This window comes from Triturus cristatus, chromosome 2_1, assembly GCF_964204655.1.
Source record: "Triturus cristatus chromosome 2_1, aTriCri1.1, whole genome shotgun sequence".
Classification (NCBI taxonomy): domain Eukaryota; kingdom Metazoa; phylum Chordata; class Amphibia; order Caudata; family Salamandridae; genus Triturus; species Triturus cristatus.
Window position 1 is genome coordinate 701,068,467 of NC_140581.1, and position 13,131 is coordinate 701,081,597.

Sequence of the window (13,131 nt, forward strand, 5' to 3'; positions counted from 1 at the left end):
GTCAGTGCCATTTAGCCTCAGAGCAGATCTTAAGACAGAATTGGACAGATTGGAGAAATCTGGGATTATTGAGCCTGTGGAATCCAGTTTGTGGCTTAGTCCATTAGTTGTCGCACGAAAATGGAATGGAGAAATCCGTTTATGCATCGATTTGAGGAGTCTCAATAAAGAAATCTGGGTGGATTCCCATCCTCTTCCAAAAATTGGTGATTTACTAGAAGAACTGAGGGATGCTCAATGGTTTTCGAAGATTGACCTTGCTTCGGCCTACCATCAGATCTTGTTAGATGATGAGTCGCGCCATTACACACTCTTCAATTCTCCTTTTGGTTTGTTTCAATTTTGCAGAATGCCCTTTGGCTTAGCTTCTGCCACGTCAGTATTTCAAAGGGTCATGCAGTCAATGCTTCAGGACATCAAGGGTGTAGTCATCTTTCAAGATGACGTGCTCATTTTTAGCAAATACTTGGAGGAGCATTATAAGATTCTGAGGTCAGTACTTAGTATTTTTGAGAAAAAAGGAATTGTTGTGAAGAAGAATAAATGTGAGTTCTGGAAGAAGAGTGAGCCCTAGACCTGGTTTGGTAAAAGCAGTGGTGGAGTGTCCCTGTCCCAAGAACAAGGATGAGCTACGCTCTTTCTTGGGGTTATGTGAGTTTTACTCACGCTTTATTCCTGACTACGCTAGCAAAATGAAAGCACTCTCCAATATGCTGAGATCGAATGTCACTTTCAAGTGGGATACCATATGTCAAGAAACATTCAAGTTGGTCAAATCTGAAATGCTCAATGCCAAAACTCTTAGAGCTTGTGATCCGGCTGTGCCTTGTACCATCACAGTTGATGCCAGCAATTATGGTCTAGGGGCAGTGCTTACTCAATTTTCTGGTGATAATGAGGTCACAATCAGTTATGCTGATAGAGTACTAAGAGATCCTGAAGTCAATTACTCAGTGATTGAGAAGGAGTTGTTAGCATGTTATTGGGCATGTGAAAAATTCAGAACCTACCTATGGGGTAGAAAATTTCTCATCCAAACGGATCACAAACCTCTGGTGTATATCCTGGGAGGTGAATGTCTCAAATACGCTACACCTCGCATTGCACGTTTGACCACCAAACCTTTGCAATATGACTTTGTAACAAAGCATATACCAGGAAATCAAAATGTTAGAGCTGATATGTTATCCAGACTTCCTCTGGGTGAGGATGATCCCTTAGATGTGGATGAGGACAAGGAGGACTGTTTAATTTCTGTTGTGGATGCAGTTGAAAACAAAGCGCGCAGTGAGGTTGAGTGGAAGGAGGCAGTGAATGGAGACTTGAGTCTTGTCAAAGTAAAAGAATACATTGTGAAAGGTTGGCCCCGAGAGAGGTGCGTGTCTCCTGATATTCAACCCTTTTGGAAAATAGTAGAGAAACTGTCTATTGAGGATGGTGTTGTTATGAGGGATGGTAGGTGTGTGCCTCCCACAGGGATTCGCATCAAATTAGTTGATTGTGCACATGATGGCCATCTTGGGGCAACCATGACTAAGAAACGTCTCAGGCTACACTATTGGTGACCCTCTATGGACAAAGACGTAGAAGGGAGGGTCAAGCAGTGTGTTGTTTGTAGTGGGGCAGAAAAGGGTTTGAAGGTGGTTACTCCTCATCTTCAACCCATTTCTTATCCTACAAAACCATGGCTTAAGGTGGGAATTGATTTAGTTGGGCCATTTAATTTTCTTCACCACAATTTACGCTTTGCGTTTGTACTAATGGATTTTCACAGCAATTGGCCTGAAGTCAAATTCTGTGCATCACCCACTGCTAGCAATGCCATACTCTTCCTTAAAGAGATTTTTATGAGGGAAGGGTTTCCGGAGGCTATAGTTTCAGATAATGGCGTTCAATTTGTAAATCAGGAAATGAATGAGTTTTTAAATGAATCCGGGGTGAAGCATTAAAAAAGTTCTGTTGGACATCCTCAAACCAACGGTTTAGTTGAGAGAATGAACAGAGTGGTAGAGGATTGTATCAAGTGGGCTAAACACAACAGTTTTGACGTGAAGGTGCAATCAGATCCATGTTGTGGTTCTACCGCACAACACCACACTCACTTACAAAAATTGCACCTTTCATTTCACTTAAAGGCAGAGTACCTACGTCTACTCTTTATCCGGCTTGGTTGTTAAGAACTGTGGCTAACAAGGTTTCGTGTAGTGTGGATAATGTCCCTTTAGAGTCTCGTGTTAAAGCTGCACAGAAGAAGATGTCTGACAGGTATAATCTGAAAAAGTCTGCTAAAATGGTTGATTTGTCTTCTGGGGACATGTTTCATATTAGAAACACGCAATATGTTAGAAAAGGTGGCGTGTCCTTTGGTGAACCAGTTTGTGTAGAGAAAGTCTGTGGTGGTGCTGTTATGGTAAGGGGTGATCATTGGTGGAACCTGGGTAAAGTTGTCAAAGTTCAGTCTGCAGTGAACAAACCTTCTGATCTGTCTAATGTATGTGCAGACAATTCTAATTCTCCTACGAGGTCTGCAAATATGTCTTCTTCTCCGACAGGTTCTACAAAGGATTCTCCAAGCAATGTCTCTGAAACCAATGAGACAAATCCTGTGTCAAGGAAGTCTATTGGCCCGATTCACAGAATTAACTTAAGACTAAATCCTAAACTTACTACTTTGTGGTATTCACAGAATGCACTTACTACTTTTGGTATTCACAGACTGCATTTACTACTTTTGGTATTCACAGAATGGATTTACGACTACTAACTTTACGTCCGCACCTCCGGCGCGGAGGTGGAGATTTTGGCCATGGCTAAATCTCCGCCACCGGCCGGAATCCCCACCTCCGGGCCGGAAGCTCCGCCTCCGGGCCGGAAGCTCCGGCCCGAGTGCGGACGTAAAGTTAGTAGTCGTAAATCCATTCTTTGAATACCAAAAGTAGTAAGTGCAGTCTGTGAATACCAAAAGTAGTAAGTGCATTCAGTGAATACCACAAAGTAGTAAGTTTAGGATTTAGTCTTAAGTTAATTCTGTGAATCGGGCCCTATGCTTGTTAGACGGCTTCCTTGGAAGTTGCGTTGAACTTCCTTTTTGTGATCACTTACCATCTTCATTGTGTTTTTGATTAACTTCCTGGCATTCTTCATGTTAATGCATTAACTGTATCCTACCATGTACTTTTATTGTACTCTGGTATTTTTCTATTTCTTTTTACGCTTACAGTTTTTTAAAATTATTATTTACTATGTTTTAATTTGTTTTGTTTTTACAAAAAAGAGGTAATATGTTGTGCTTAGATATGCTTGTTTGATTTCACAGAGAATCCCATTTGTTGTCATGGGGACACTCTCTGTCTTAGTTCTATGAAAAGTCAGTTGGGGTCTCTCTTCTGTCGCGAGAGGAGCGGTGGCTCGTTGATCCCACAAATAAACATGACAGTCTACTTAACTGTGTCCTGTGATCTTAATGTGCCCTGAAGGACACAACACCCTCCTTCCTCCTAAGGCTGTGAACTCTCCTCTACACATTATGCCAACGAGGACATTAGATCATATTGTGTGCAAAGAAATCATAGTATGTCAAAATTAGGCATTTACAGTTGACTGAAATTATGTTGGAAAAGGAAGATTAGGCTGGAAAGTCTGAGGTAAATTTAGCCCGTACAATGCTGGTTGAGAAAGAGACTTGCCAGTTTGTGAAGGAGCGTTAAGTATATTGTGTTGAGTGTGATGGCACCGTATGACATACTAGAACCCTCTTATTCAAGCGGTGTCTGGAGATGGTTTCAGACCCAAACCGAGCTTAGTCAGTGTTATGACTAATGCCACACCCAAGAAACAACAGGGATCAACTGCTGACAGCGTGTTTAATGGAAAATATTTAAGGATTTTGCAACTCAAACCTTTAAGCTCCTGCTCTATAAAAATGTGGGTTTTGTTTGATCAAAAGAATGTCACGCTAGTTTTGACTGAATAAAAGAAGAAGAACATTTGAGAAACAGAGCATAAGCATTCTGTTGCTAAAAAATGAATGTAGGCTTGTGTGGGGAATCAACAAGTTCAAAGTATATTTGTTCGGAAACTTTTTGTTTCAAAGACTGAATAGCGGGATCTCAGTTTTACCTACATTTATGCAGTTAATCCTTGAGCCATCCACTGTTGCACAAAGGAAAGTCAATTATGAATGGAACAGTGGTTTTTGAGATGTGTTAGGATCCTGAGGTTGCCAGCGTACTTGTAATAGCTGATATAATAAATGTTGAGGAAGACTGTGAGATGGGTCATATATTTACTTAAGAGGGGCGGCCAAAGAAGGGAAATGTCAATGTACAGAACATGTATCGCACAAGGGGGTTCATATATACGAAGTAAACACAACATCACTCCTCCAAACTATGTGTCTCACAAGGGTGATGAAATAATATTGACCTAAAAAAGTCACTATTGTGTCTATTAGCAGAGAAAACAAGCAATAGAGTCAAAAGTCTTAGTATATAAAGACGAGAACCCTCACTCACCCAAAGGTGACATGCTTCATCAATATAGGCAACGGGAGTAAGGGACAGAGTGCACAATACAAAACAAAAAGGTGCATTAAAATTAGGTCCTGGGAGACAAAAAATTATTTTTAATATTGGTCCCCATGGGCTAAAGTAAAAGCGTGTGATAAAGGACTGAAAGAATATCCTATTTATCAATGGTCAACATGTTTCTGCCAGTTTGAACATAAATTCGCGGCATTCATTAGGACCTATGATGTTGTCACTCTGTGTAAAAACTAAATAATAAAGACAAAAACAACCATACTTAATTGAATATGGTGAATCTTGGACAAAGGCACCAGCTTCAGTCAGGTCCAATGTCTAAGGTGTAATGTTAGTTTACCTCTTCCTTACGGGGAGTGTACCCTCAGATCACAGTTTTCTGTAAATAAACAGTGTCAAGTCTTTGCGTGGCAACACTCCAAAAGGGTGGAGTGTTGCCATTTTTTGTCACCCAGGAGCTAATTTTAATGCACCTTTTTGTTTTGTATTGTGCACTCTGTCCCTTACTCCCATTGCCTAAATTGTTTACTCTGTAAAACACCTCACGCTCCTCTCATTTTTCCAGAGAGTTGTAGCCCACACTGTCTACCTTGCGGTGGCAGTGTGTAAGAGGGGACCCAATGATGAAGCATGTCACCTTTGGGTGAGTGAGGGTTCTCGTCTTTATATACTAAGACTTTTGACTCTATTGCTTGTTTTCTCTGCTAATAGACACAATAGTGACTTTTTTAGGTCAATATTATTTCATCACCCTTGTGAGACACAATGTACAGAACATGCCACTTGCATATTTCAAACTGATATGAACCAAACTATTATCTTTTTTTTTTTGTTCCAAACATTTTATTGAAATTTTTAGAAAATATAGAAAGCAATAAAAAGATGCAAACCATACATATATCAAAGGCCCAGTTCGTGCAGGGATGCCAAACACAATGAATGATGTGAAAAATAAACAATCAAATATATAAGTGAGGGATTGACCATAAGATACTATACGCCCTATAACGAGAGACATAAAATTATATGTCAAAACTACTGTAATAATCTAAGCATATATTCAAAAATTGTGTTTGGTAATGGAAGATAGTACAAGAGCTTAATGACAACAGTAAATAATAGATGGATACATAAGAAGAACCTAAACAAAAGGTGGTTAGGCCAACAGGATAAGATCTGCAAAACTGAAGAAAAGCATAGAGAAAATAGATGAGAGAAAAACGATGGAGGAGGTTAGATAAATGGAAAGGGGGTTGTCATGTAGTTCCAATAAACCTATGTATGATCTGCGTGTTTAGACAGCATAGACTGTGGGATTGGTGTCCAGAATGATTCCAGACACCCCCACCGGGTATATTTGCCTGTATACCTAGCTAGTTCACAGTGCCACTTTGAACTCCTCTTACCAAGGAGAGAATAGTTCTCGGCAACTATCGAACACGACAACTCTGTCCCATCAGGGATCGTGGAAACTGTACAGTACTTTTCGCTCAGTCACTCGTGCTCACTTTGTCTCAGAGAGATACACAGAACAAACGGTGGGGACGTTTTCAATAAACATTTATTGAACCAGCTTTATTCTAGTGTAAAATAGGTGTGCTGAAACAACTATAAGACAGAAACAGATATAAATGATCATAAGCACCAATAGAGTAAATGGATGATAGATTCCTACCATAGTGCTAAAACAATGAATATATGCAAGCATATAAATACATGAAAATGATAATATGTACTCATAAGATGCTACCCTAACTAGATGTACCTAAGTGTACCTAGCATGTATGTAGGTGTAGAGCCAAGAATAACCCTAGGCTGAAGCCAACCCCATTACCTGAAGTGAGAGACCGTGGGACCCTGTCTTGGTCTGGAGATGGACACCCCGTGAGGGATGTCAGACCACTGAGAGCTGGAATGTTTGCGTACAGGAACCTCAGCGTTTTCGCATCAGTGTGTCAGCATGGAAGTCTTTCTCCTCTGCCAGCCCCGGCAAAGATATGGTGTATATATACCCAAAAGGTAACATCAGGGGTTCTACCGTGTTGTGTCATGTCGGCCGAAGATGACGGAAGGATGACCCTTATACATAGTTATTATGCAGAAGATGGTTGTCCTGCTGTGATTCTGAGAATCCTTATGCATAACTTTTGGGCTAGTTTTCAGGGGGAAAACCACACGATATTCATGCAGTGCTTAACTAGGTAAAAGGTCAATACCAAAACCCGTTATATAGTACAATGGTACGGAAAATGTAGGTAAAGGGTCAGGTGACTCAAGCCTATATTGGGGTATCCTACGAAACCTAACACCCACTCCTCATCCAACCGAACAACATATTAGAAAGGAAATGTCCTTCTAATCAAGCATTAAACATTGTTAAAAAGATGATAAAATATTGTCTAAAAAGTTCATAAAATCTCTGAAAATAAACTCTAAAAATCCCTTAAAATATGTTCATATATATAATCTGAGAAACTGAGTACGTCTGAAAGCCATGGTGCTCAGCAAGAGTAAGTAAGAGAGGAAAAACAAATGTTGTTTAAAATTCCAATTTCGGTTGTTTTGGAAAATGGACAAATTCTTCCCAGCACACTGAGACCCAAATGTTTATGTGTCATGTGTGGGAGACACAGCATCACTGTTACTTGCCTTCGCAGACGACAGTCCCTGTAACACCTCACAGATCAGGTCAATCGAGCACAGGTGATCTTCTTTAGTTCCCACAGCGATGCTGAGGGGCAGTTGAAACATCCAAAGCCTGTGTGCCTGTGGTAGAGCCGGTATCCAGTCCAATAGGAGCTGAAGCATCCCGTGGTGGCTCTAAGAATACCGACATCAACATGGGAATATGCTGGGGACACTGCAGTACGTGGGCTGTTAGCGGGTCCATTAATACATCTAACTCTGGTGGGGCAACAAATGGAAGTGTTAGACAGAGATTCAACATGCATTCTTGTCCGCAGAACAAGCAGCAGAGAACAGGCAAAACACAGTCAATCCAGACTGACCGAAATGATAGGAACCAAGACTCGCTTAGCTCCCGAATTGGAGGTGTGCCAAGATGGAGTACCATGCGATCACGGTAACGTCGCTCCAAGAGCGTTTTTTCCATTTCCTTGGTGACTGGGACGTCCATTGCGTAGCAGAAAAATTAAAATCAGGATTCCTACTACCAGTAGCAGGAAGCCCTCCAAAAATGCTTCCGAATATGGAGTGTATAAATGCTGGAATCACTCCAAAGAAAGGTGCTTAACAGTCCAGATCCTATGGTCTTAAATAGGTGTACTAAACCCTTCGGATCAGACCTGTTAAAGATACGTTGTACCATTTCTCCAAAATGGAAAGGGTAATTCATTTGTACCGGTGCCTGTATCTCAGCAGAGGACCTTGCAACCTGGAGATCAAAAGTCTCTCGGGCTGAGGTTAAGGGCATATCTTTCTGTAAAAGCATGGCTTTCATTCAGCTCAGAATATCAAACCGCATAGAGGAAACATTCAGCGAAGGCCATAACAGCGCCTCCTGTAATAAAGTGAATCCACACCAGATGAAGATATGTGGTAAGAGGTATTTATTACAGCCTCAACCAACAGCCAGCATATCAACTGTCATCATAGAACCCTCACATGACAGAACCTCAGAACAAGCTGGTTCCATGCCTAGTGTTCTGGCATGGAGCCATGCATGGAACCAGCTTGTTCTGAGGTTCTGTCATGTGAGGGTTCTATGATGACAGTTGATATGCTGGCTGTTGGTTGAGGCTGTAATAAATACCTCTTACCACATATCTTCAGTCCTTTTTCAATTGCTCACTGACCTTCAGACGTCGTGAAGCATACAGAGACCACTTTGATCCTCAGTACCTGCTCAAACAGCTTTCCACAAGGCTCTTACAACCGCAATTTCCCACTTTTCACTGCTTGAACATGCTTCAAAACGCTCGATCCTCATCCAGCACGTCTCTGTAAGTTATCACCTTTTTTTCTCTGAAATAATCCAAGCTCTTCCTTCTTTGTTGCTGTTGAGGCTGTCCCTTCCTCTGGGTTCTTTTCTCCGCCCAAACGTCGCCAGTGTAATAAAGTGAATCCACACCAGATGAAGATATGTGGTAAGAGGTATTTATTACAGCCTCAACCAACAGCCAGCATATCAACTGTCATCATAGAACCCTCACATGACAGACCTCAGAACAAGCTGGTTCCATGCCTAGTGTTCTGGCATGGAGCCATGTTACATCATTACACCTCCCTGACTGTGTGGGTCATTGGAAACCATACTTGCATGCAACAAGTAACCCTTGAACTTACAGTGACAAGATATGCAATGCCTGGAAGCATCCCACAACAACCTTGATCATTCAGCATTAAGTAACTTCCATTTGAGAGTAGCCTGAACACTGGGTTAATCACGGCAGCTGGGGAACCTTTCAAATGACAGGACAAGTTTGCAAATGAACCATTACAGGCCCAATGAAGCATAATATCCTGGCAAATGAGAGATCCACTCAAAGAATTCTCGCAGTCTGTACCGCTGAGAAACACTTCAGTGTTCCCATTCCTGCATCTATATCTATACGGTAATTCCCAGGATTCACGGATGAAGTCCCTACCCATTGGTTCATACCTGCCTACCTGATGGTGTTGTAGGCAATATTGAAACTGAAATGTTTTTACTGGCAAAGTTATATGGCCATGAATTAACCATTGTGAGGATGGTGACTCTGCCACGGTAAAAGGTAATTGGTCTAATTTTTCAATGCGCAGTATTATATAGTTTGCATCCCTTTGTGCTATTGTTGTCTGCTTTTCTGTCAAATTATATGGAGAGAACAGAGATACAGAGATGTACTGTTGATATATCACCAGGGCACATAACCAGATCGCAGTGATTGTAGAGTCCAGCTTAATGGCACAATAGAACGTAACTGTGATTGTCCGTGCTTTAAGATGGACAGATCCTGTTCCATTATCTCTATAGCAGAAGACACAATGTTGCCAGGTGAATACATTCTGGATGTAAGAGTGGTCATGCCATTATCAACCACAGCCAATGCCTTTTCTAAGTTAATTCTGTCAATGAAAGTTAGGTAAGTGTACCCTGATTGACGGGGGCATGGCTACGACAGCCACGATGGCGGACATGGACGGCTGAGGCTCCCGTCTCGGGCGCCTCTGACATTGCTTATAGAGCGTCACGGGAACCGATGAACACCCTCAGACCCGGCGGAACCTGTACAGCTGGGGGTGAGGTGTAAGCGGAGGCTCACAGACACTGGCGGAGGCGGCCCCCGGACGGAGCCGCGATACGGGAAGCCTTTTACGCCGCGATCCCCAAGATGGCACCGGCGGCCCCGTGAACAACCCGGAGGCGGCGCGGAGGCGAAGCTGGGGGCACAGAAGAGTCGCGCCCGTCTGCAGTGGCGCTCAGACCCCTCGGGCCTCTGAGGGCTCGGCGGGCGGCTGGGGAGCGGAGACGAGCCAGCCCCCTTGCGACGCTCGCCATCCAGGGCGTCGGGTGACTCGGTGGAGACCAGGAGCGGACCTGGACGGGCCCCCCCCTCGCCCACCTCTCCCCCCCATTGGACAACCGGAGTGCCTGCTGTGGCTGGGGCCGGGGGAGCAGCGGGGCAGTGCTGGGCATCGGTGGGGGCTCCGGGCCTCCTCGGGCGGGTGCGTGAGGTGTTGCCTGACCTCCGCATGGCCGCCTGAGCATATCGGCGGCCTGCGGCGGGAGTTCCTACTTCTACACGTGTCGCGGCGGCGGGGGGCTCCCCCAGAGGAGGACACGGCGGAGCGCCTTTGGGGTTCCCCTCCGGGGCTTGAGCGGCGCCGGAGATCAGGGTGACACGACGCAGCGGCTGCCACCACTGGAGGGAGCTGACACCCGACGGACTGGGACTTCATACGGATCATTGCAGGTACCCAGGGTGAGCGGAACGTGGTGGGGGAACGGGAGAGACTGTGACCAGTAACGGAGATGCCGTGACCCCAGATCCCATCGCCAGTCGGGCGCACCCTATGCCTGATCCCAACATGGCCGCTCATGCACTGCATGGCCCCACCACAAATCCTCCACAAAGGCCCATAGTCTGAGAGGGAGGCGACTGTGCTCCCCAGCTGTGCCGAGGGCGCGCCATCTATCCACTGGGGTACCATCGGTGAGCCTCTGCCGTGCGTCTAGCTCGGGAACACTGTCGAGGAGGGGTGTTCCAGAGAGGGGAGACCCAACGACCGGGACACTTCACTCGTGGCTCCCCCATCCTACAACGTGGTCGCCCCCTGCGCCTGGACCGAATTGTACTGTCTCCTGTCTGGACCCCCCCAGACGGGTAGGGAGAACCGGCGCATCTTCGGGACTGCCTCTTTGGGGGACCATACCCGAGCCGGGTGCCGACGACGCAGGGCCCCCCATAATTACTGCGTCCACTGCAGCGCTGTGTTTCTGGGGACCCACGGATCTCGCCTGGTGGAGGCGGCCCACCCCTTCCACGACAAACGACAATGGGGAAATCAAGGTCCACGCAGCAGAGTGCTGTGCCGGAAACTGCCCCGGAAAATATGCCAAAAACTTCCACTTGGTCCCCCAGCACCGCGCCCTCAACAGACATCTCTCTATTTCGGACAAACTGGATAAAGTCCTTGCGGCTATTGAACTTTCCCGGATCTCGATGGAAGAACGACTCGGCACCTTGACGACGGAGGTTAATCTGCTCCGGGACGATCACCGCAAGCTGGCGGATCGGGTGAGGACGGAGGAACGGACATTGGAGGAAATACAGCCTACACTGAAAGAGCACCAAACGACACTCCAAGGAATCCTCACCCACTTGACTGCAGTGGAGGAACGGGCACAGGACTTGGAAGGCCGCTTGAGACGCTGCAACATTCGAGTGGTGGGTTGAAGGGGCAAACCCCATAGACTATTTGGACACTTGGCTCAAATCCTTCACCCCAGCTGCAGACCGAACAGCGTTTTTCTCGATTGAACGAGCCCATAGTGTGCCGGCCTGGAAACCTGTCCCTGGGGCGGCTCCCCGACCGCTACTTGCTAAATTCCTTCACTTCTGGGATCGAGATGCGGTGCCCCGGGTGGCGCGGCAGGCGGCGCCGCTCCGGAGAGAAGACAAACAGATAATGATCTTCCCGGGCTATGCCCGAGCGGTACAGCAACAGCGATCCTCTTTTCTAGACGTCAAGCGGAGACTGCGTGATAATAACGTAAAATATGCTCTACTCTTTCCAGCTCGCCTCAAGGTTCTCTACAAGGGCTCCTCCATCTTCTTCATGACTCCCGAGGCGGCACAAGAGTGGGCGGACCAGCACTGCACACGGACGCCCAATGCCTGCCCCAGAAGCGGCTCGCACTACAAGACTTTCCGTGCCAAAAAGCGTCCCGTGAAGCCCCGCCATGCGGAGATGAAAGTGGCTCCTAGTGCCCACGACTCGCCGGATCTAGAACAGATTATGAAGGAGCAGCGCGAAGCGTTGCAGGCGGTAATAGATCTACGCTCCACCCAACATATTGACTCCATTGATCGTCCCCCACACATCTTTTCATCGGAGGGTGAAAATGACAGTGATGACACTGCTTCAGGAGTGGGCTCGGTGGCACCCCCTTAGGTCACCCCACAAACGGCAGAAGGGTTGCTGGATGGACAGCCTTTCCCCTCCTCACCATGACTCAACCAAGTACATTAGACTATCTAATTGTATCCTTAGGAGCAATATACAATATATACCCACTATTGAGGATGTCGAGCTTAGTACACTGCTAGTGACGCGCAATAATCCTTCTACATGCCCGTTAGACGCATGGCCGCGCAGTCTCATGTCGCCACCCCCTAACATATAGAACAGGTTTTTTCCCCCTGTGTTCCGGGAGGAAGTTTGGACACACCGTCTCTTGGACGATGAGTCCTCTGCACTGGGACTGTTTCCCGCGCCCCTGCATGTTGTTTGTTTCCCAGTTCCTAAATGTCCCATTTGTCATGGATCCCTACACCCGCAGGGCCAAATGCCCCAGTGGCCAGGTATACTGGCCCGCTATTCATCCACCGCGCAGTGATCCCCTGGGATCCCATTCACCGACTACCCTGACAGGCATCTCACCTGACCCACGCATAATATCCACCACGCATGGCACAGAGGGCGAGCATTACAGATGTTAACATACTCACGCTAAATGCACGTGGTCTCCACACCCCACGCAAACGCTATGCGATCTATGCCTACACGAAGCGCCAGACAGCATCCATTCTTTTCTTACAGGAAACCCACCTTAATGTAGCGGAAGTAGGCAGGATACACGCGAAGTGGCGGGGCCTTATATGCGCTACAACCTACTCATCATTTGCCCGTGGTGCGCTGATCTGGGTTCGCCCGGGCACTCCGTTCCGGGAGCTTAGGCGGGTGGTGGACGGAGAGGGCAGGTTTGCCCTGTTGGAGGGGCTCTTGGATGGGCAAGCCGTCCTACTGGGCAGCATATACGCCCCGAATGTTGACCAAGACAAATTCTGGGACAGACTCACGAAAATTCTAGCTCAATTCACACATGTACCTTGGATACTCGGAGGGGACTACAATTGTATCTTGG